We start from the raw sequence: 25,537 nt of genomic DNA on the forward strand, positions 1-25,537 counted from the left end.
AGTTGTTTACTTGGCCACATGGTCTTGATAGGACTTGTACACATGTGATCAATTACAGGAATATGATCAGCAGCACAATCTTACATATATGATCAAGATTCAAGAGAAGCAAATTTTTTCAAAATGTTTATTAAACAACATTTTGTTGATCAAAACAATTTGTTAATTTGGATCAAATTCAGTTAATAGGTTTGTCTGAAAACAATGTTTTTTTAAATAGTCAAAATAGTTTCATTTTTGACATCTTCTAACTGAAATATTGAATTTCTAAATTTAACTAGCTTTTTTTGTTTGTTTTTTAAATGTCCAAGGGTAAAACACTGAAAACCGATATGAATTATTTCATTTCATATAAAAAATACTTCATTTGACTCAAAATGAAACATTCAGGCTTTTCATTTTAGCAAGAAAAGCCACACACACAAAAATTACATTTCAGGTTGAACTGAAACTAAATTGTTTTGGGATTTTTTGATTTGGCCATTCAGACAGAAACTTAATTATTCATTGCACTCTTATCAACTGCCAGCCTGTGATTAGCAGCATGAAAGTAATAAGCAGAAATGTGCATGTGTTTTCAGCAATACTCACATTTACTGAAGTAAAAACAAGGCTATCTAAAATTAAAACCTCATATCTCAGTGATGTGGAATTTTAATGGGAGGAGGGCTCAGAATCTAACCCCCAGTTTCATAGTTGGCTACCCTGAGGAAGACCAAGACTCTGAATTTTGAGATGTTTAACAGCCAGCTCTGAGTCTGAATTTTGCTCCTTGGGATCAACTCTAGGAAAAATGAAATATAAACTGCCTGTTGTAATGATTAGAGCTGGTTAGGGAATGGTTTTCTTGTACTGGGAAAATCTGAGACTTCTAAACTTTTAGACTAAAATGGGATATTTTGACTATGTTGTTACTTTTTTCCATTTTTTTTCCCAAAATGAGAAATTAGTCAAAACCATTTCCTGTGAACAGTTACAATTGTGAAAAAAATCAGTCCAAAAATTCCCAATCAGCTCTAGTAATGATCTATTTAAGACAACTAGAGGTTACAGTAAGGCAATTCGGGTTGCTTAATTCGAGGGGTCATCTTTGTGGCAGGGAAGCTGTACATTTCTAAGTCTCTAAGTGGATGTCAACATTGCAGCTGGGAGTAGAGTACTCTCAGCCTGGGTAGATAGACTCATGCAAACAGGGCTCAAACTAACGTGCTAAAAATAGCAGTGTGGATAGCACCAGCAGAGACTCAGGATAGCTGCCTGAGGTTGGACCCGGGGTTAGAGTAGGTCTGAGCTTGAGATGGCTAGACTGAGACTCAGCCAGTGCCACAGCATTGACAACTATTTTCAGCGTCCTAGAGTGAGCTCCACTGACACAAATCTGTCTGTTCAAACTGGGATGCTCACACCCAGGTGCAGCATAGATATACTGTTTGCAGCTCAGTACTGGAACTTCTTTTTGTGAGAGAGTGTCTTCCTACCTCGGTCTGATCCACAGCCCACTGACATCAGTTGAATGGCTGTCATTGACTCCCATCATCTGCAACAAGAATTATATGCATGCTATTATCCGAGGGAAGCACATGGTAATAATTCTTTAAAATTTATGTTTGTGGTTAAATAAAATATAATTATCTGATAAGACATTGGAGTGTCAGCCAATCTTTCCTACAGCACACTTATCTACCCAAAACAGAACAAGACTAATAGAAGCTAATTTCATTACTTTGAAAGCAATATTTTCTGGCTTCAGATCACAGGAAGATGCAGAATTTTAAAATATTTTGTTCAGAATTTTCAATTTTTTGGTGCAGAATTCCCCCAGGAGCATTGAACAACACTGAGAGCAATGGAGTCTCTATCACAGTTGGGGTCTTTAGGCACTGAAGTACTGAAAAATTAAAACTGATTTCAGTTTGAAGTCATCATATCCATTCAGGAGCTTGATGATGCACACTGATCCCTTCAGGTTTCAGAGGAACAGCCGTGTTAGTCTGTATTCGCAAAAAGAAAAGGAGTACTTGTGGCACCTTAGAGACTAACCAATTTATTTGAGCATGAGCTCACGAAAGCTCATGCTCAAATAAATTGGTTAGTCTCTAAGGTGCCACAAGTACTCCTTTTCTTTTTACTGATCCCTTCACTATTCTCTCCAATCCCCAGACTAATCCTGGATTTCTCAGAAATCATTTTCCAATTCTGTCCTTTATTCTACACTGAGAGCTCATCTTATAAGGTAGTAATTTTCTTTATTTTTAGTCCTTCCTGGAAATTTCACTGTTTTAACTAAAGCCAACTCTGTCTACAATACAGAAAGTAAAATGTTTGATGGTACCACTACAGGGTTTCTCCTTGTTATTTTAAAAAAAATCCAGGCGCAGCAGCAGGGAATACAGTTAGAGGCAGGACACGCCTGGCAGAAAACAACAGTTCAGCCGGAAGAAAAGGAAGCAGTCAATTCTCTTCTGCTCCTGCATGTTCAAACTCAGACAAAATCCAAAGTTTGTTTTACTGGAAGCCAGCAATAGCGAAGACTTGTCTTCAAAACAGGCGCAGAACATGACAGCACATTACTAAATGTTATCTGGAGGTCTGCCAGAGTCATTTCCTGTGCATCATCTATGACCTCAAAAAAAAAGGGGGGGTGGGGGGATATTTATTGGCCTTGATGCTGACCACTCCCATTTACCACAGAAAGCGAAGATGGGCAGAGACACCATTTAGGATTCCACTTTAAATGGGGCATTCTGCTCTAGAGCCCGTGGAGTAAATTCACTCCTTATTAGAGCATGGACTTGTTCCAGCCTGAAACAGGGTGCATGATCAAAGGTGACAGTCTACCATAGCAGGCTGTGGTTATGCAAGGTGGCCTCACTCTAGTTGTCAACTGACCCTCAGACTGGCAGGGCAGTAAATGGTGGATTCCCCAAGTAAGGGGAATGGCTAAAGTAGACAAGGGGATGCTCTTATTCAGCACATGCTTACCGCACCCTCATCTTGGCTGGGCTTCCATGGAATGCCTAGTGAAAATTGCCACTGTCCTCCAAGTGGGAGGGTGATTATGAAAACATTGCCTGTGTTCCCCCCAGAGGTGAATCCTCCTTGGGGCACAGGGACTATCACTGGTGCAGAGAATTGAAAAATGAACCTTCTGTGCCAACAGAGGTGAATCTGACCCTTTAGCTTTAGCCATCAGCACCCGTAGTGATAAATGGTGCAAGAGAATATGAAGAGAGCCTGAACAATGATTCCTAGCAATAACTCTGACAGAATCTGTGGCCCCGAACTGTGTAGAATTCTGATGACTTAGTGAAATTTCAAACTAAAAAATAATTTACAGTAACTCAGAAGTGAGGTCTTCCTCGTTTCTGGTTCCTCACCTCTTACTGGAAAATCCAATTCTAAAGGCATAAAGGGACAAATCTCGTAGTCCTTACTACTCAGGCAAAACTCTCACTGGAGGTACCTCGAGTTTGACTGAAGGCCCAGTCCTACTCCAGTTGAAGTGAATGGAAGTTTTGGCTGAGTAAGCACTGAGGACTTGATCATTCCCCAGTTGAAGTCAGCAGGAATCTTTCCATTGGCTTCAAGTGGCAGGAAAACTGGATTTTGAGTTAGAATTGCAGGATTTGGGTTTAAGTGCAGTATCTGGGGCGAACTACTATTAAACCTAAAGCTGTGATCCATTTACATTTTGATTCCATTTTAGTTTCAATAAAACTGACGTGGAGTGAACATGGGGACAATTAAATTTGACTTTTATGGAGCAAAATTAATGTGTTAAAAATTAATATAATCCCCAGGCTGCTGTATATATTTAGGTCACTGGCAATGCAGTTTCCTAAATCTTTCTTAGCTCCAGCAAAAAGCTTTTTAAAAGAAATATTATGGGGAAAGAAAACACAAAGTGGGAATTTTACTCACCATACAGTGAGGACGGTGAATTTAGGCATCCATCTCTATGTATCATGGGATATCTGTAGTCAGGCACTTCCTTCTGTGCTGCACTGAACTTAATCATGAACGACCAAGGTGGACTGAGCTAGAAAGGACTTTGTTAAACCTCTTTCTGTGGCTGCAGTGCTAGGATGGCAGCTCTGTAGCAACAATAATTTACACTTCTTTTGAGCCATTTATTAAAGGATCTCAATACACATCACAAATATTAATGAGTTCTTACTTATTATTGTTATTCATAAATCACCAGCGTGCTAGGCACTGTGCACTTAAGCATGTGCTTAGTTTCAAAGCTGGTGAAGTCGATAGGAGCACTCAATACTTAGTTATGCACATGCTTAAGTGGTTTGCTGAATCCTGATCTAAATAAGCCTGACATTGCCTAGATACCATGGTGAGATGTGCCTCAATTGCTCAAAATAGACAACATTTCCTTCAACGTTAAGTATTATTATCCTAATTTTGCAGATGGGAAACATAAAGCCACAGAAAAAAATTAAGTGATTTATCTCCTTTCATACGACAAGTCTGTGGCAGAGCCAGGAAGAGAAGCTGTATCAGTCCTATGTTTTAGCCACAAGAGCTTCTTTCATCCCTTACAAAGAATAAGAAAGATTCTTCTTCTTTCATGTGCCAATGTTGGTTGTTTGGTTTAGTCTAAATCCACAAAAGTGCACGTGAACAGTTCTAATGAGAGGTTTCAGAGTAGCAGCCATGTTAGTCTGTATTCTCAAAAAGAAAAGGAGGACTTGTGGCACCTTAGAGACTAACACATTTATTTGAGCATAAGCTTTCGTGAGCTACAGCTCACTTCATTGGATGAAGTGAGCTGTAGCTCACGAAAGCTTATGCTCAAATAAATTTGTTAGTTCTAATGAGATTCATTCCCTTATGCCATCTGGTGGATTCTACTAACCAATGCAGAGACATTTCAAATTACCTCATAACTTAGTATGGTTTGATATATTGACCCTCAAATTTGGGAGTTTAGGATTTTTTCCTAATGAAAAAGCATATAATTTATCTCCAGCAATATGTTGCTGGTGTCATATTTGTAAAGACACATTTGCTAAAGGATAAGGTGCCATTGCTAATACATGGCTAATATGTTTTTCATTATTCACTGGCTTCTTTAAGAAATTTTCTACCAGTCAAATTCTGTCATTTACCTGTAAAGTTACGTTATTTGTTTCAAGTGATATTTGAAGCATTAATAATATAATGATCCTAAATCCAGTCTTCTAAATGATACATATTTCCTTTTAATATAATTGCAGCTTAGTTTGCTGAGTAGGTTTAATTTAAGCAATATATTTAAGAGATGCCCTCATTACACAGGATATAAATTATAGATAATCAGGAAATTTAAAGATAATTTTAGAGTGCACAAGCAAAGAGTGCACGGCTCTAGCGTTTTGTTAACAGAACTCTAGCATGGATTCTTTTTGTTTCATTATTGCATATTTATTGGGCAGGCAAGAAAAAAGTGTTTGTAACAGTACCCCACAGCACTTTACAATATTATCTAAAAATGTGCTATGTGCTGTACAGCTGTAAAGCAAGAAACAGTTACTGTCTTTAAGAGTTTACACAAAAGAACAGACCAAGCCATAGTAACCAGAGGCTAAACTGAAAATATGAGCAGCTGATTTTCAACTCATTAGTCCTGAGGTCCATGGAGTTATTTCTGATTTACACATTAAGTGAGAGGAAAAACAGAGCCTCGGGCACTGCAGTGTTTGGGGCCATACAAGTAACTAGATTAGATTAAATTAGATAGGTAAACTGACTCCACATCTTCCCTTAGGTCTTGAATTTGTGCAACAAATTTTGTATCAAGGAGCACAGAAAAGTCCCTGGTTCTAAAAGACAAAGTTAAATGACAATGCAAACAGCAGCCACTGCTCAAAGGATTGCACGTGTGAGATGCACAACATAAAACAATTGGACTGGAAAGTTATACATGTATATGATAAATAAGAGAAAATATTAATTTTAAAAGTTGCTATTTGAAAATGTTCCTTTTCTTTCCTTTTTCTGAAAAAGTCATTTTAGATTAAATAGCAATACTCTGACCTTTTTAAAAAGAAAAAAACTATATATTAAATATTACCAAGTGAAGTGACAGCTCTTATGTTCAGAGGTAGACTGAGGCCTTGTCTACACTACAGGGGAAATTCGATCTAAGCTATGCAATTCGAGTTACATGAATAGTGTAACTCAAATCGACGTAGCTTAGATCTACTTACTGTGGGGTCCGCTGGTGCATCGATTGCCACTCGTTGATTCCTCAGTAAGAGTAGACAAGACCTTAGGAAGCAATTTAAACTACATTCAAAGTATGGGACTGAGAACGTGTTACAAGAAGATGAGGGCTCATGTTTGACTTTGACAGTGGCAAAATGCTGCTAGCTGTTCACAAGTTGTCTGCCATTTTGTCGGAGATAGCAAAAGAACACTCTAAATGTAATCATACATTAGTTCTCCCTGGCTTTGGGTCTGACCCACCAAAACCAATCTTGTAGAACAAGTTGAAATCCAGGGATAAAAATTTGAATCTTGTCTTCTGCAGTTTGAAAGGGTTTGGCTCCCAGGTTCCAGTTTTGAGTTCCTGGTTTATGGCGTTGGGTTTGCGTGCAGTTTCATATACCCATCTCTTGTAGCATGGTTATTTTGTTATCATTTATCCATTTTGGTAATTGAAAATTTCATTACATCTGTGACCTGATTCTCCCCTTGCTTATTCCCCTGTTTCCAAAGTATTGACTTCAATTACATTAACTCTTGATTTACACCACTGTGAAAGGAGAATCAGATCAATGCTGTCTGTGTAGGGATTGTGGGCCAGATTGTCACTGGCCCTTGTGTCGGATCTCCACTTATGCTGCCTGCACGAACACTGATCACAGTAATAGCCCCTGTGGATCAAATTACTCAGGAGCAGAGGAGGACTGGTGCCATGGCCCCGAGCCTCTCTGTCCAGCCCATAGAGGAAGACTGCTCCCTTCAGTGTGCCACTTTATGCCATCTGCCAACCAGACAGGGACACCAAGTCCATCCTGTTCTCCTGTACTGATCAATGCCAGGAGGGGGCACAATCTTGAGGCACAATCCTGCCAAGGCTGTACAGTGCCAACCCCTATACATGTCTCTATCTGAATGGCACAATCTAGCTCTTTCTGCAGATAGAATGGGTGTTCGGAAGGGGGAACAGTAAAACCCATTAAAGGGTTAATGTATTTCAGCCATTACCACAATTATTTCTTATCCTACATAATGGGGAAAACTCCAGCTGCAATCCTGCAAAGTGTAATGTGTGGACAGATTACTGTGCCCATGTAGACTTTGAAGTCAATGGGACTTTGCATGGGAACAACAATCTGCCAGTACATCACATATTGCAAGATCAGGGCCTATAGTATCTCAAATTATGTGGTAACTGTATAATTGACTTATAAACACTGTGTGCCACTAAATTTTTATTACTAGTGAGTAAAGCTATGTGTTCATTTCCAACTAGTGGGAATGAAATCTCTGTGACACCCAACCCCACAGCATAGTTTAAATATACACATTGATGATTACCCATCCTACATATATACACACACTTTTCTCCTGCTTCCCCCCCCCCACCCTTGGAAATATATTAGTTACTATACAAATGATAGATGTACAGAGAAGGTTTGTCCATACTAATGCTATGTATCTAGGTTCTTATACAATACTCATCACCAGTAGAATTTGAACACCTTGTGATGGTCACCAGAGAGGTCATTTACATCTGTGTGTGTGTGTGTGTATTTATTTATTTCAAATGATAATGAGAGAAATAACTTACACACATTTTCCGTAGAGTTCAGTTATGTTGTAGTGAAAACTAATGGCAACTTTCTCTACTTAAAAAAAGTTAGTTTAATCTCTGGCCTTTGCATAAAGAAATATCTGTATAAACAAAATGGCTGACAGTCTGATCCACGAATATACTGAATACTAGAACTGGGTGAAAAGAAAAGGAGTACTTGTGGCACCTTAGAGACTAACAAACTCCTTTCTTTTTGTGGATACAGACTAACACGGATGCTATTCTGAGAACTGGGTGACATTTTTTGACTGTAACTTTGGATTTTCAATGTTGATTATGCTGAAGTGCTTTGGTTAATAAATAACAACTAATAAATACACCTAAATAAATCCCCCAAAATTTGAAGATTTCAGTTTTTCATTTTGAAAAGATTTTTTATTTTGAAATTTTCTTTAATTTTAAATTCAAAATATTAAATACTCAAAATAAAAAAAAAAGGTTTTGACTAGAAACAATTTCTCAACTTTTTGATTTGCCACAGATCTTCAGGCAGGGGGGAGTTTTGATTTGACCTGAAATGTTTTTTTTCCACAATTGCTTGTGAACCAAAAAATCCATTATTTGCCCAACTTCACTGGAGATATGGCAGTTTATACCAGCTGACAATCTACTCTCTTAGATTTCAAAGGGAGTTGAGGATGATCAGTAGCTTTTAAGAGGTGCTTAGCATCCTGCAATATTGGACTTGAAGTAAGAAGTGTTGTATATAGTTTCTAAAGATTTGGGGACACCACATAGTTAGGTCTGATCCTGGGATCCCTTATGCACCCTTTAAACATTAAACTCAGTCAACGGTTGCAATATCAAGAGTTCAGCTTCTGCAGGCTTTGGTGCAGTGATTGTGTCTGTGTTTTGAAAACAGCTAACATTTATGCCAATAGTGCACATGCTGATATATAAGGAGTACTTGTGGCACCTTAGAGACGAACCAATTTATTTCAGCATAAGCTTTTGTGAGCTACAGCTCACTTCATCGGATGCATACTGTGGAAAGTGTAAAAGATCTTTTTATACACACAAAGCATGAAAAAATACCTCCCCCCACCCCACTCTCCTGCTGGTAATAGCTTATCTAAAGTGATCACTCTCCTTACAATGTGCATGATAATCAAGGTGGGCCATTTCCAGCACAAATCCAGGGTTAAACAAGAACGTCTGGGGGGGGTAGGAAAAAACAAGGGGAAATAAGTTACCTTGCATAATGACTTAGGCTTGAATAGAGACTGGGAGTGGCTAAGTTAATTGTATCCAATTTGCAAATGAATTCCAATTCAACAGTTTCTCGCTGGAGTCTGGATTTGAAGTTTTTTTGTTGTAATATCGCAACTTTCATGTCTGTAATCGCATGACCAGAGAGATTGAAGTGTTCTCCAACTGGTTTATGAATGTTATAATTCTTGACATCTGATTTGTGTCCATTTATTCTTTTACATAGAGACTGTCCAGTTTGCCCAATGTACATGGCAGAGGGGCATTGCTGGCACATGATGGCATATATCACGTTGGTGGATGTGCAGGTGAACAAGCCTCTGATAGTGTGGCTGATGTTATTATGCCCTGTGATGGTGTCCCCTGAATAGATATGTGGGCACAGTTGGCAACGGGCTTTGTTACAAGGATAGATTCCTGGGTTAGTGGTTCTGTTGTGTGGTATGTGGTTGCTGGTGAGTATTTGCTCCAGGTTGGGGGGCTGTCTGTAGGCAAGGAATGTTTGTGTGTGGGGGGGGGGGTGAGAAAACCTGGATTTGTGCTGAAAATGTCCCAACTTGATTATCACATTGTACACATTGTAAGGAGAGTGATCACTTTAGATAAGCTATTACCAGCAGGAGAGTGGGGTGGGGGGGAGGTATTTTTTCATGCTTTGTGTGTATAAAAAGATCTTCTACACTTTCCTCAGTATGTATCCGATGAAGTGAGCTGTAGCTCACGAAAACTTATGCTGAAATAAATTGGTTAGTCTCTAAGGTGCCACAAGTACTCCTTTTCTTTTTGTGAATACAGACTAACACGGCTGTTACTCCAAATGCTGATATATGGATGTCACTAGCTTTCAACAGTCCATCTGGTAGTGAAGATTCATGAATCACGGGCCCATGCATTCAGATCCTTGTGAATGCAGAGGTCTGTGCTAGCAGATCGGATTGCAAGATTGATGCTTAAATAGGATTTAACTTCCTGGTACTCACCTGATCTATTAACAGGAAGGACTTCATGCCATGTTTACTATCAGTAAGAAGTGAATTTCTCCAGGGTTTGAGGTTAGATTTGATTACAATAAGCGCCCAGAGTCTTTGATGCTTCTGAATTATCTGACCATATCGGGAGTTTCCTTGCCACATTCCTTCATTCCCCATGTAATATCTTGATCCTCCTCCTACCTACTGTGCTGTCTTGTGAGGGACATGGTGAGGCAAGTCATTGTCCCATCTGGTAGGTCTGCTTCTTTTGCAAGATGATTTTGTTTTTACACTAGTGTTGCTCCATTTATTTCATTGGAATAATTGACCTAGCTAGTACCTTTTCCTGTGAGCAGAACTCCCCAAGAATATAAATACCATCCATCTAGACAGAAAAAACAAACACTTATCAAAACATGTCATTAAATGTCTGCAAACTTGCTGAATGTTATTTGAATGATGGGTTGTCTGCAGTATCCTTATATCGAACAAAGTGCTCATTCCTTACTATAACATATGTAGGAACGGAAGCAGCAGGCAAAAAAATAACCTTGTGTTCATTCATTCAAAGGTTAAAGCCCTCTTGTACCTGGCATTAGCAGTTGCATTGATGAGGAAACCTCATAGTAGTTGGCAGTTCAGATTAATATCTTTGAAGCTTAGCTGAACTTCTTTGGTCAAGTAACGGGCTGGATACCTAGAGAACAGGTTCTCATGACATTTCTTATACTCGCACTAGCTGGTTTCAGGTAGCTAATCAATACAATGGTCTCAGTTAAACATGGAAAAATTATTTACTTTAATGACTGTGTAACAACTTTAAAACAGGTCAGATCTTCTTTAGTTCTTTTCTCCTTCCCCATCAAGGAAAAAGTATTTTCTAATTCAGGCTCAGTTTTTTATTTGCTGGCTAGCTTTTCTCCTTTTCCCTCCGAGCACAGGGACACTGAAATGGCTGTTTCTTATTGCTCTGTGTGTGAGAGCATGATCTGGCTACCCTGGTAATGGGCGCAGTATAAGAACCTGAATGGACTAGAACTCTAGTACGTACAGGGAGAAGGGAGCACAACAGCACTCCTCTCACTCTTGCATAATGATGCAGGCTCCACCACAAGCAGAAAGAGAGGTGAAATACATCAAGGGCATGTTTACTGCAAATTATTCACTAAATCAAGACGAGAAATCCTTGTGTGTCACTGCTTTTCAGAAATGCGTGATTATATATAAATGAGTCTTCCAGTCTTGGAACAGAAATCAGCAAACATGAACTTTTTTTCCTATAAAAACCCATCACCCAGAGCTGAACCTGCATCTTTTTTGTTGTTGGTTTGTGTCTAATATGTTCCGTTAATTTTATCCTCTTTACTATCAATATTTTTCTCCACCAATGAGTTTGCACTTCCACATTGTAATTAGGACCAGAAGTAGGACTACTGAAATGCCTTACAGAAGGCCATTCTCATCATAAATCTGGCCTGATGGGAAGCAGGAAATACTGGAGTATAAGATCTGATTCTATGATATTTCCAGCCAAATTTAGCAGTCGCAGCTAGATCATAGTTCAGAAAATAATCCCAATGCTTGTAGTGTTTGGATCGGGGGGGTTTGCTTCAGGCTCCTCATTTAAATGATTCAGAAGAGGTGAAAAAGCAGGAAAAAAAAGGATGTTTTAGATGCTCTTTACTAGGAAGCTGGATGTCTTAGGGGAATGGCAATGAGATACAAAGACCTTCACCTCTTGGTTCTTACTCATTTTAATGTAGATGTGCCTGAAATTCGATCAAAAGTTGCTATGATGAAGTATGACCTATGTAAATGAGTTGGTGGTGTCAATCAGCTACTTATACTCATCATCATATAGAAAACACTACTAGAAAACCGATAGTTGCGGCATGGAGGCCAAAGATGGTGTGGAAGACTGACTGTGTTATCTATATCATTCTCTATGTATATCCTCCCAATGCTTTCTTAGAGGTGGTCCCTTCAGTCATACTGGCACTCCTGTTTGTACTCCTGCTTCCAGTGATGCATTTGTCCTGTGGATACTTTCTAATTAAAATTGTAAATCTGGTGCCCCACAACCCACCCACGTACACATATAAATATCTATGAAAACTCTGAAGCAGCTTTGGAATTTATGCTCTGTGTTAAGTTAATAGGTATAGAATTTGGAGGCAGAGCGAGGGTTAAATTTGCAGCAGATCTCCCCTTCCATTTTGTATCAGCCAATTTATTCCAAGAAGCAGCTTGAAGTCCATGATTAACAATCCAAAAATACTAGGTGTGTGTCTCAGTAACACTTAGACCATGAATAAAAAAACAATTACATAACCTACATGAAAAATAATATGATATATACTAGCCCATTACTGATGCTTTCAGGGGGATTTAAACCACCAAACAGTAATCTAAATGAAAATTCCAAAGTAATGACAAGGTCTAACTTTTCTGGCGCATAATCAAATGCTTCCAAATACTTATTTACTGCATGTAACGATTTGTAAATAGGATTAGAGGGAGTTGTGCAGAGCTAATACATTTTTTCAAAGTTAAATTTACAAAACCCTTTTTAAAAAACTCTAAGCAGAGTTAGACCACAAGTAGATCAGGATTGAGCTCATTTAAAACGTTTTAAAATCTACTGCATGTAAACAGAAAAGAGAAAAATGGCACTATTTGAGGAAAGATTAGAAAAGTTGATGGAATCCAGTTGAGAACAAAATCATAATTAAATCCAGTGTTTGTAATATATATGAAATCCTTCAGTGATTCAGAAGGCAAATATAGGGAACGGTCATTGCCAAACCTGATCAGACCAAAATCCCACCTAGCCCACTATCCTATCTCTGAAAATAGTAGGTACCAACTGCTTCAAAGAAAGGCGCAAGAAAGAACATAGCGGACAATTGTGGAATAACCTGTTATTAGGGGATGTTCCTTCCCAAATCCCCATCAGGTAGGGGTTGGTTAATGCCCTGAAGTGGGAAGGTTTATCTGCCTTCTAAAATATTTTTATGCATTTATATATTGAATTCTGGGTAATATAATGGCAGATGTTCACAGGTGCATGTTGACTGTCAGTTATTAAATACAATGTTTTAATGTTTCATAGCTAGACTTTAGTAACTAAGGCTGGAATTGTCAGTGGAGCCCATGAGAACCAGGTGTCCAAATCCAGTTGAAATTCAATGTGATATGGATGCCTAATTACCTTCAGCTTCCTTTAAAATACCAGCCAGGGGTCATGCAGGGACACACCCAAACAGAGGCTTTGGCAGGATTGATGCCTAATTTGTTATTTTACAGCCAATTAATACAGAAATCTAAAATACCAAGATGCAAGAATAATACCCTTATTAAAAGGACCTTGCTATTCTTTGGCCATGGTTCAAGCCACCACAGATTACAATCGGTTTACAATCAAAACATTTCATTTCAATTTTGACCCTTTTTTAAATTTTATTTTTATGATAATTACCTGATATTTCACAACAGGTATTTTGAATGAGAAAAAGGTTTTTTTTAATTTTAAAAAAAGGTCACAATGAAACATTTCACCAGTCTCAAAACTTTTCTCCAAAAAATTTGAGAGTTGAAAAATTCATCAAAATTGACCCTTTTCCACAAGCTGAATAGGTATTGATGAATCAATTTTTCAACTCTCACCCTGCCAAAATAGTTTCTTTGGAAAATTCCCAACCAGCTGTAATTACAGTTGTGCTAAATGCAGTATTTCAGGCAATCACAGCAGAATGATTTTTTTTAAATAAAGGTTATTGAAAATACCTTTTGAATTAATAAATATCTTAAAAGTCTGTAACATTCATAGATAATATTGTAGAAGGCTCACTCACTACCTGGTGTACCTCCTCATGGCTAGGCATGGCATAGCAGCCCTTATGTCTTTATTGCTCCCTGCAGGCAGCTACTTGGGCCTCTTGGTGGTCTGTTCCACTTTGTGATTCAGCCCTCTGGTCAGAATGGCTAGAGCCTTCCCCTTCCAGGGTAACAATCTCATTGACTGTCACTTCGGTTCCTAAATCAATTATGTATTACAACACTGCATGCAGAAACACTTTTTAAAATCTGGGTCTTGGTGACCACATAGCAGGCTTTTGGTTCCAATCTGGGTTTAGTAGTCCTTGTCCCTTTACTTCTGAGGGGTACACTGACCCGCATGTAGGGGAATTCAGGCCCACCCTTTGCTCTGGTTTCTAGCCCAAAGCCCTTGTAATAAGCAGCTAGCATCTGTTCCTTACGATCCTTTAGTAGTTCCCTGACCACTTCCTATCTTTGCCTGTTTGCAAGCATCTGGCTTAGAACTACGCTCTTCAGTCCTCTCTCCATAGAGTTTCAGCTCTCCATATAGCTTTTCCCAGCGGGAACCCATTTCTCCTGCTACCTTATCCCTTCAAGGTCAGTCCCAGACTATACACTCCCTACTGCCACTCTCCTCTCTCAGTCCTCTACTATTGCCCCTTCAGTTCCTGCTTTATAGGAACCACCCACTGTGGTTCTCTCCAGCTGGGTCTAATCCTTAATTACCCGTCTCATCTCCAGGTGCCATAGAATGGGCTAACTGGGCTAACCTGCTCTCCTTAACGCTGCCACTGTAGGATTTATCCACCCCATCACAAAAATATTTTAAAACTATTCATTTAAGATCACTGTTGTATTAGTAGCAGCAAAAGATCAAGAAGTCTTTATTATGTATGTTGTCCAGTACAGATGTGTGTATATGCAGAGAATATATTCAAACAGAACTACTCTATTGGTTTGTACTGTCAGTTTTCCAGTCTGTTTAATCTCCTCCTGCAAGTTAAACCCTGTCTCAAATAGTCAAAAAAGGAAACCCATATTACCCTTAATCTTCATCTCCTCCACTAAATTTCCTCTTCACTGCCAAATCTGATTCAGAATTGCCCTGCTGCTCTTCCAAAACCCAAGTGGCCTCATTCTACTGCTTGCTGACCTCATATCAACTTACCCTCTTACCTGCTTGTGGTGTCCCGCCAATCTTGGCATTTTTCTTCCCTTCCACCTCAGTCTCCACAAGTGGGAGGGGCCACAGTTACACTTGTATGCCTTCTGTACTCCCTTCTTGTGAAACACTTCTATTTAAATATTAGCTCAAAACCATCCTTGTCTCTTTAGCTTTTAATTGACTCTTTATACAGAAATCATTTTCTGATGATCTGTATGAGGTCACTATAAAAATTAATGGTTGTTATTTATAATATAAAATATCTTTGTAATGTGTTTCTGCATACCATATTATATTTTCCATTTGGTATATGTTCTCTAAACAATGGAGAAAGGATTGTGCACTTAATGGGATTCTGCTTTACATGTATTGCTGAAAAAAACATTGCCCAATACCCTAAATTTAGTGTAGAAAATAGGAAGGTCACAATCTAGAATCATAGCATAGGCCACTACAAAGGCAACGATTGTTGTTTTTACAAGAGAACTCAAGGATCTATAATGCATAGTGGCATACATATGTTTTATTCATTTTCACAAAGGATGGCTTGATGAATTATAAATCTCTGTCTTCTCAGATGCTGTGTGGTAGAAATCATTTACTGACTTCTAATATAATGATTAGAAAAAAGGACCAGCAGGCCACCTCGGTGCTCTACTGGAAATGCACAGATAAGACTAAGGTCAGGTTTTTGCTCCCTGAGCTGGAAAGAGCTAGCTGTGATCTGGAAATAACAGTTGTAGCAGAGCAAAGTGCAATAAGTCACTCTCAGAGTAGCTGCATTTACTAGTGCTGTGTTTTGAAAAATCTGTCCTTAAAAGTCCAGAGATGAATTACAAAATAACTGTTTAATTTAATTACACAAGCATTTCCAGTCCCCACTTGACTGGCCTACAGAAAGACCCAAATATTAACCTAGGCCAATGATACAATAGTGAGGGGGGGGGGATCTGATTCTTGGTTCTGGAGATGCATTCCTAGAATGTTGCTGGACAAGCAAGGACCAAGATTCTACCTAGCTCCTGCATAAGGGTTAAAATACTGGGGAGAAGTTCCAGTCATCATGTAAATTTCCCTTGTAAACCGGTGCAGGGATAGGCACAGCTTAGTCTTAAATTAACACAAAACTTAAAATGGGATACTGCTCCTCAGATGAGGTTTTCAGCATTGCGTTGTGCTGTATGGTTTTATGAAATGAGAATGAGCAATGGAAGTTTGCTTTCTCCTTTTGTTATTTACAGAATGCAAAGTGAACCATATGGTGTGATTTTTCACTCAATGTTTGGGAGAGCAGGAGAGAGTGTATGACAGTCTACTATTATCAATATGCAAAGGCCACACTACTGGCACCATTTTGACAAATATAGAATACGTGATCTGAAAGTAGAAAAAGCTGTCCAGAATGTTTTACTGGTCCTTAATTCAGCTTAATTGCCCTGTTAATTGCCTCAAGCCACTTATGTGATTATTAATAAATCCATCTTGCATAACACAAAAGTCAGACTCAGTACTGAATAGTTAATATATTGCAGTGGATTAGATTTGAAATATTACTGAAGCAAGCTGCGGATGCAAAGTTACAGTGGGAGAAGGATGGTTTGTGGTTAGAATTCAGAGTAACAGCCGTGTTAGTCTGTATTCGCAAAAAGAAAAGGAGGACTTGTGGCACCTTAGAGACTAACCAATTTATTTGAGCATGAGCTTTCGTGAGCTACAGCTCACTTCATCGGATGCATACCGTGGAAACTGCAGCAGACATTATATACACACAGAGATCATGAAACAATACCTCCTCCCACCCCACTGTCCTGTTAGAATGTTATCCTGTGACTTGTGAGACCCACTTTCATCTCCTTGCACTTCCACAGACATCCTGTGTTGCCTTGAGCAAATCACTTAATCTCTCTGTGCCTCAATGGTCCATCTGTAATGAAGAGATAATAGGATTTACCTACTTCATAAGGGTGCTGTGAGGATAAATCCCTTAATGACTCTGAGACTCCCAGATACTATAGTGATGGGGGCCATATAAATGTCTCCAGTTAGGTGATCACTTGATTTAATTTCCCTTTAACAAACCGTTACTCTGTTTAGTCAATCTGAAAATATCTGTTTCCTTGAAAGCTAAATATTTTGTTAAATGATTGGTCCCAATCCTTAGCCTGGAGCTGCTTTGAGCAGCTAAAAGCACAACTGTCCCTAACGGTGGGATAGCCAGACACAGGAGTATCAACCAGCACAAGGTTGATAGTTGATAACCCCTAGTAATGCAGACATAAGAAAACTAACTCCTGTATCACCTCCTCTCCCTTTGTCTGGCATAGGTGTTGTAGCTGGGGGGTGGAAAGAGGTGCGGCTGGGCAGGGTTTTCTTGAACCCTGGAGTTCCTTGATTTTGAAAACAGAACACACTGGACATTGGATTAAAGGCCAGTGCTGCAGCTTTTACTGACGTACTATAATTCAAACTAAAATGTTGCCTGGCAAACAATTTTGCCTGTAATAGTAAGTAATGAAATGAGCAAGAGCACCCTCCCTTGTACTCACGACACTAGCGAAATGTAACTCCCATGCTCGAACTTCCAAATCGTAGCAATAACTGTTCGGTACATGTTGTGTCACGGGGAACCCTCTACCTGTGTATTATATTTAGTCACTCTCACACACCTCCCCCCGCATCTGTCTGGACATCCCTCAGCTGCTCTGTTCCTAATCCTATGCATAAATTATAGGAAATGAGGCCATAACAGCCAACTGCTAAAGTAAGGCTCTCCCACCTACCATCAATATCAAATGCCCTAAGCTTTGTAGCTCCAGTGCAACATGGAAGAGAACTTACCCTCTAATTGAAAGCCACCAGCATGCTATTTGCTGGGGCTGCCCTGAGTAAGACTTGTGGGCTCCCACTATTTGGCACCTATGCCTCAACCTTCCACTCACACCACGCTTTTCCAGGGAAAGGTCAGGGACAATGAGACAAATGCAGGTTTGGCCAGTGTGCTCTTGGGGAAAAAATCCTTCTCAACTCCAGATATAACAATCAGTTTTAGCCTGAGCAGGCAAGGAACAGTCAGAATTACCTCAAGAGTCTGAAAGCAACTATCACTCAAAACCCAGAATAAAATATGGGTTGCACCAGCACAGAAATAACTCAGGAAACACCAGAGTCAGCTCTTTGGGCAACATTTCAGGGTGCCAGGAAAGGAGGAAATGATTTCTGCTCCCCTTTGAACCCTAGAATGGCAACCACTTTTAATCCTGCTATTATATGAAGTGCTCATGTGAGTCTACAGCTCCTACTCCCTCAGTGTCAGCATCACAGGGTCACTGGAAGGACAACAGGGTCACCAAGGGCTACCTCTCCTGGATGGAAGTACAAACAAGAGAAAGGGGTAGGGGAGATGAGAAGGAGACAGGTCAAGTGCAAGTAGGCTTGCTGGCACAATTCCCCAGTTCACAGCTTGGTTGATCCCTGAGGAGACAGAGATCCTCAGTATGGGATCATTTCTTATCACTAAAGGCTTGACTATCCAAATGTTCACACCCTTGTTCAGTTCACTTTCCATGAATACTGGTCAAGGGAAATCACTGAAACATTCCAGAGGAAACCTTTTGCACTATTCACACAGCTGGAGTGATGCCCAAGCTTTCTCTCTCATTCAGTTACATAAATCCTGCAATGAAATGGGATTAACTTAAGAGACCACAAGCCAAAACCCCAGATCTAAACACACTGAAAGTTTGGGACATTTGTAAGTCAAACCCACATCTGGTCCTGCCTTTATAATGGATTCAGTCCAGAACCAGAGTCTCCTGAATTTTAGGGTTTGATTGAAATTTTGCAATTTAAGCCATCTAGTTTAAACAACATGATCCAGATTCTCAGATGAAAGCTAGTGGGCCAAATCCTGAAGTTTTTACTCAGATAAAACTCCAATTACTCAAAGGTGGCATTTACTGCAGTGAGGATGATGGGGCCACATCCTGTGAGGTGCTGAGTGCCTCCAGGCAGGAAGGAAAGGTTCTCCACACCTCATAGGAAGGGGTGCTCCATAAAAGCTGCAGGATTTGGTCGTGTATACATTAAAGAGTTTTTATAATCCACCAAAACTCTAACATGTTATGAAAGGAATGCATCACACTAGTTTGTAGGGGAAATTTCCTCCCACAACAAATTAAGTTAAACTTCATGAAAAGTGGATACAGGCTTGGTAGTAAATTAATAAGTTATTTTACACTTAACCTATTTTTACTTCAATAGTTTAGAATGATTAATTACTGCCTGTTAAGAGCAGGAATTTAAGAATAATGAAGGCTGAATTAATTCATCCACATACTAGACAGTTGAAATGGGGCATGACCGAAATGCCCAGCCTTGAAGGTGCCACCAAAATAAAACACCAGCAATTAATCAGGCAAACTGAACCCAAGGATCAATCCATGCTCATGTTTATACATATTTGATGTGTACATGTTTGTATTTCAAAAAATATGGTAGAATTATGGGTATTAGAGGGAAAACAACATGTTAGGTGAAATCAATTTAATTCTTTCCTGAGATCTCCTATTGGGCCTTACTGTTGATTTTCATTCATTCATTTACTGTTGATTTTCATTTCATTCATTCATTTATTCTCCCTATTGGAATACGAACTAATCATTTCCAATGGGAAATTTCACAAGCTCCTATGATAGGTATAAAGTTAACTTATGTTACTTCAATATATTGACTATAGAAACAGTGACATTCAATAGCAACATTTCTCTGCTGGTCTCTTTCCTCTCTGGGTTTTGGGAGCAGCAGCCAGGATGTTAGCTTTATTACACTGAAAATTTACATAGATTCTTATCAGATAGTCTTTTGGTACCTTCCTGTAGAGTGTAAATGATGTGTACCCATTTTTCAAGAACAGAGCTCTCTGATTTTAACCAGAGGGGAAGCAACATAAAAAAAAAAAAATCTATGGGTGGGATGGGGGAAGAATGCCTGAATGAGACTGTGGATGGGAAGGGGAAATGCATGAATGAGACAGTATGAGTCTTCCAGCTGCCTAAATGCGGACTTCAAGAGGAGAGTTAAAAGCCATGATGGGTGGGGAGACTGTTTCTATCATTCCCAAGAGTTACATTTACATCTCTGACAGGACACAGTGAGTGATGAAGGTTGCTGAGTCCTGGGTCTCTTACAGAATGCATACCCAATGGGTGATACAAGAAACGATGTTTGTGATTCAAAAGGGTACACGCTCTTCCATCTGAGTATGTACTTACCCAGTGCAGCGCTGTCATGTTAGGGGGCTACTGTGCTTCTGGAGATGTCCTCTTTCAAATGCCACGTGAAACTGAGACTTTGCTTTTGATTAGCAGAGGCCCCATGGCAATTTTTGGCAGAGTAGTGGTGCTAATCCCCTGGGCCACTCTATCAGGTTTGATCCTGCAAGGAGCTGAACACAGGGATAAAACCCAAAGTGATCAGTAAACTGAGATAAAGATAAACATTAGAAAATACTGTGTATATGACATCCTTGTGCTTAAAACTAAACATTTGGCTAGCAATAACATGGGCATTGCATTAATCTTGCATCTGTTGTTCTAAATTTCATAATAAAATGGCAGTGCAAAAAGTGAGATTTGCCTTGCCAAATGCCAAGTGAGATCAGCAGAGGCAGCGAGCTTGAACTTATTCAGCCATTAACTGCATTTTAGTATTTAGTTTGCTGCTTTGACATTTTGACAGTGTGTTTTGTATTGGCTGCTGCATGGAATAGTAAGGAAAGGTTAAGCATGTAACATTTTACCTAGATGTCATTTATAAAATCATGAGTGTTTTCAAGCATCTCAAATTGGGCACTTGGAAAGTCACAATTACCCTTCAAAACAATTGCAAGTGATCTTTGTGGCTGACATGGGTGCGCTCCTGGTCTACAGAGGTTTCTCATGAACATTTCCTGTTTTCATTACATGAATGACGTAATCTGCTCTGGGATTATCAGCCTGTTACCTGTGCATGAAGGCCTGATGGCTCATTGATTCCTCAGAAGAAACTGTTCATTTTTTCCCTCTTTTTTTATTTAAAAAAGTCAAATAATGAAATATTGGAATAATGTTTTTTGATAATTTAAAAGGAAATTTTGTTCCACCCTCTGACCCTCACCCACCATATCAGAAGCACAAGAGACAGGCTGGGAAAATGATTTTCATAGCAAGGCAGGCCTCCAAGAAACTAGTTCCAGTAATATAAATATGTGAGAAAATATCATCTGAAGTGATAGTACTAATTGTCTGGGTAACAGCAGGAAACACAGAGAAAGAACTGACCTTCTCACTTCTCAATTAAACTGCTCATGACCCTACTTCAAATGGGGTTTGACAAGCTAAAGAAGCCAAGCATACTGAATTAACTTTCTCATAGGAGACAACGTTTTCCCCCATTATGTATATGCCTGGATTAGTGTGGCTGGTTTGATTTATTAGACATGTAACTGATTCAGATCCAGCCTGATGTATTAGTTATTGTTACTTGTGATGAGACTAACTCACAAAGGCCAGAACTGGAGCTGGATCCAAATTTTCCTACAGTTCAAGAAGGTTCAGATACAGTCTTCTGTCCCTTCTCTAGTAAGAAAATCAATGGACCAGGAATACAAACCGCAGGATTTTCAAAAGTGTGCTCAGCTTTGAGCAAATTTTGCTCCTATTGAAATAAATGTCAAAACCTCCATTGAGTTCAGAAGAAGCATAGTTAGGCCAATGCTGAGAGCTTTGAAAATCTGACTACTATTAAACACAAGATATTTTCCTCCAGTAATATGTTGCATTTTCGTGAAGAACAGTCAAGATGGAAGAAAAATACTGATATCATCAGTCATACATGCAAATACTACATAGTACTTCTTTTAATAAAACAGTCATTCAGGGACAAATCATCTGGAAGGTGGGGAAGGTGCTGAAAGAGTGAGGCCAGGAAGATTGGTCACTATGTGGATCCCCTTATCCTTCCAGTAGAGACAGACACTGTGATAAACGAATGAGGGGGGGGATAACCCCTATTTCTGAATACCCAGTCAATCAGTTCGCTGTAAAATCCCTCTTGGTGTCTTGTTCTCCACTTGCTTTACCTGTAAAGGGTTAACAAGCCCACAGGTAAAAGAAAAGGAGTGGGCACCTGATCAAAAGAGCCAATGGGAATGCTAGAACTTTTACATTTGGGGGAAAAAAAACTTTCCCTTTGTCTGTTCTTCTCTGGGCTGCAGGGACATGGAGAACAATGCTATCAGCAGAAATGCTGAGTAAGGTTTGAACCAGGTATGAAAAAGTAATCTTCCATACCTAGAAGAAATAATTTGGATAGGGAATGTTTAGTTAGACGCTCTCAGGTTTATTTCTTATTTTGGCTTGTGGATCTCCTCTATGCTAACCCAAGAGGCTTTTGTTTGCTTGTAACCTTTAAGTTGAACCCCCCAGAAAGCTATTTTGATTTTTGGAATTGCTCTTTTAAATCTAGCAAAAGCCTAAGGTCCAGATGTATTTTCTTTCTGTTTTTAATAAAATTTACATTTTTTAAAAACAGGATTGGATTTTTGGTGTCCTAAGAGATTTGTGCATATGCTGTTGATGGCAACAGCTAATTTCCTTTGTTTTCTTCCTCAGCTCTTCCCCAGAGGGGGGGTGAAAGGGCTTGAGGGTATCCCACAGAGAGGAATTCCCAAGTGCTCCTTCCTGAGTCCAAGGGATTTTTTTTTTTTTTTTTTTGCATTTGGCTGGTAGCAGCATTACCAAGACAAGGTCAGAGAGAAGCTGTAACCTTGGGAGTTGAATACAAGCCTGGAGTGGCCAGTATTAACTTTTAGAATCCTTGTGGGCCCCCACCTTCTGCACTCAGCGTGACAGAGTGGGAATTCAGCCTTGACAGACACACAGCCATATTAGTATAAGAACTCTCACAAGACCTCCACTATGATTCCACAGTATAACACTTTGGGATTCAACCCAGAGGTTCTGTCATTGTCTGTCTTGGTACCCTGGTCCCTCTGTGCTGTGCAGTTTTGTTCAGAGCCCTGATATCATCAGCCTGCTTACAGCACAATAGCCTCACCCTGGCATTCACCAGCCTAGTTATTCCTTGCAGAGACACACCACCCCCCTCCCTGTTCTGCATTTTCCCTCAAACCATCTGCCCTGTAGTGTCCAGCCCTTCTGACTGCAATACTCACAGATCCATATTAAGTTCACTGCTCCTTTTAAAGATACAGCACATAGGACCAACCTCTTAATTTAACTGAGGATTCACACTTATTTTTAATATATATCACTGAGATGGTTCATAGTAAAACTAAAACAGTTTATTAACAAAGAATATAAGATTAAATGATTTCTAGTAAGAGTGAAAGAGACATGAAGTTACAGACAAAACAGGCTTCCTAGTGACTACATTTAACTTAAGCAAGTTAGTCTTAGTTTAAGAAGGTTTCTCATCTAGATTCAATTTCCTGAGACCTTCAATCTCCTGGGTTGAAAGGTTTCACTTTTCTCTGAAGTACAAGACCTGTAGCCTCTTATATCTGCCCAGTGAGGTCTACCAACATGGATTTCTGTACTTGCTTATATTTTCCAAAGACCTTGTTTCAGGAGGCAGAAAGGTTTTCTAGCACTGCAGCTTCCACCTCTGGTGAGAAGTGTTAAGTAACCATCTTCCACATTGGTTTGCCTTATAGCTTCATGTAAATGAAACCTTACCCTTCATGTAAATGTAATTTCATTATCTTGCTTTGTTCAGTTCACATTGGAGGTGTATTCAAATAGGTAGAACCACATTTCTTTTGTCTAGATCAGGATGACTTACCCTTGCCTGACCAACACATTTTAAGAATATATTTCCAGCACAAATTTATATTTCTTCATATATTGCCCGTACATACAGCATACAAAATTAAAGAGTAGTGTGTTGCCAGTTGTAACAGGGCATAGCTGGGCCCCTCTTGCCTTCACAAAACCAATCAGAGACACCTCAGGTCAATGCAGTCACCCATGTATTTTATTTATAGTTTTTTTCCCACCACCAGCTCACTATCTATACAGGGTTTTACAGCCAGACTTCACCATCAACAGACCAGCAGCCCCACCAATCCCTCTCAACCTCTGGCCTTTCTCTTCACCACTCTGGCTTCCTTCCTCCCAGCCTTTATAGCCCCTGGCTAATTAGGCTGGCAACTGTTCCTAATTGCCCAGCAGGCAGGGCTATTCAGCCAGCCCCAATCCATTCCTCTTCATTGGGGCTGGCTTGGCAGAGGGCTGATAAAGCACTTCATGCCCAGCACCTGTCACAGCAGTTTATATAGGATACCTTACATGATACCTTTTAGATACAGAATATGACAATAGTGAGTAGGGGCAATGAGTATGTCAGACCTGATATGACTTATGTTATGCTGTGCCCTCTACAAGTTGCCATTGAGGGGCTCCATTGATCACATATAGTTCCTGGGGGAAAATTCCTCCCCACTCTTTGTAATGAAGTATCCTAGTGTAGTAACATAGGCTGGGTGCTGGAGAGAGAAAATTGGCTTTAGTGAATAGTCATCTGAATGACAAAAAGATAAGGAAGGGAAAATATGAGAAACAGTAGCGATGGAGTCATTGTCTTCTTTCTATTTTTTTTAAACTTCCTTGTGCAATTCTTGTGAGTTAGCCTTCATTTGCCATTTATCAAAGCAGTTCATGGACACACTTCATAAATCGTTCCTTTGGCATTTAGTTAAATGCATTGTTGATGGAACTACTGTTGAATCAGTTATGATCAGGTCTAAAATGTGGATCCAAACATGACTGTTGTATAGTGAAATAAATTCTACCTTTAGGGGTTGTGATGGTACCTGTCACTGCAGTATCCTTAAAATGATGTCTGAGGATTGGCATGCTGGCCTAAACTCAGATCATCCCCCCAATCCCTTACACATGTGTTTAACTCCATGATCTTCCTCCAAAATGAACTGCAAACTCTATATGAATAACTATTCACAATTGGTGAAACCTCCTCTGTGAGCATCTGGATGGTGCATTGCTCCAGTTCAATTCAAATACTCAGCATTGGACTTGAATGTGTCTTTGTGGGCCTTGTGCTGGCCTTTTGCATGCAGGTGAATTTCCTCTATCCGTGAATGGATGGGTAGACACAGGCTCCATAACACTCAACAACAAGAAGGATTAGAGAGACAGTGAATTGAAATGAGCTTGAGTGTGGACACCAAGGAATTGCTGATTGAACCAGAAGAAAATTAAGGAGCTGGTCCTGCAAGTTACTGAAGATAAAGCAAATTGAGCATGCAGCACTGTGACTCTGTATGACTGAAATATGATCATTTATATAATTAATATTGCCACTTTTAGACAATTGCAACAAATCTTATACAAAGTTTGTCATTGTAAGGGTATCAATGGAAAAGTTACAACTATCAAATATGATTATTCTGTTTGAATGCATGAAGTGAGCTGTAGCCCACGAAAGCTCATGCTCAAATAAATTGGTTAGTCTCTAAGGTGCCACAAGTCCTCCTTTTCT

At 39.5% G+C, this 25,537-nt stretch overlaps 1 long non-coding RNA gene across 1 annotated transcript in view; it reads right to left on the bottom strand.

Moving 5' to 3' along the window:
- Positions 1-318: 318 nt before the first annotated feature.
- The window catches only part of LOC125638222 (uncharacterized), a 256,447-nt gene continuing 231,228 nt past the window's right edge, over positions 319-25,537 (bottom strand). Inside the window, exons 4-6 of the long non-coding RNA XR_012668729.1 lie at positions 20,251-20,423; positions 10,006-10,381; positions 319-1,537 (exon numbers count right to left, since the gene is read on the bottom strand). This is a non-coding gene — a long non-coding RNA (uncharacterized LOC125638222). The remainder of the gene's footprint in view (positions 1,538-10,005; positions 10,382-20,250; positions 20,424-25,537) is intronic.

The sequence above is a fragment of the Caretta caretta genome, chromosome 6 (genome assembly GCF_965140235.1).
Source record: "Caretta caretta isolate rCarCar2 chromosome 6, rCarCar1.hap1, whole genome shotgun sequence".
NCBI classification, from domain to species: Eukaryota; Metazoa; Chordata; order Testudines; family Cheloniidae; genus Caretta; species Caretta caretta.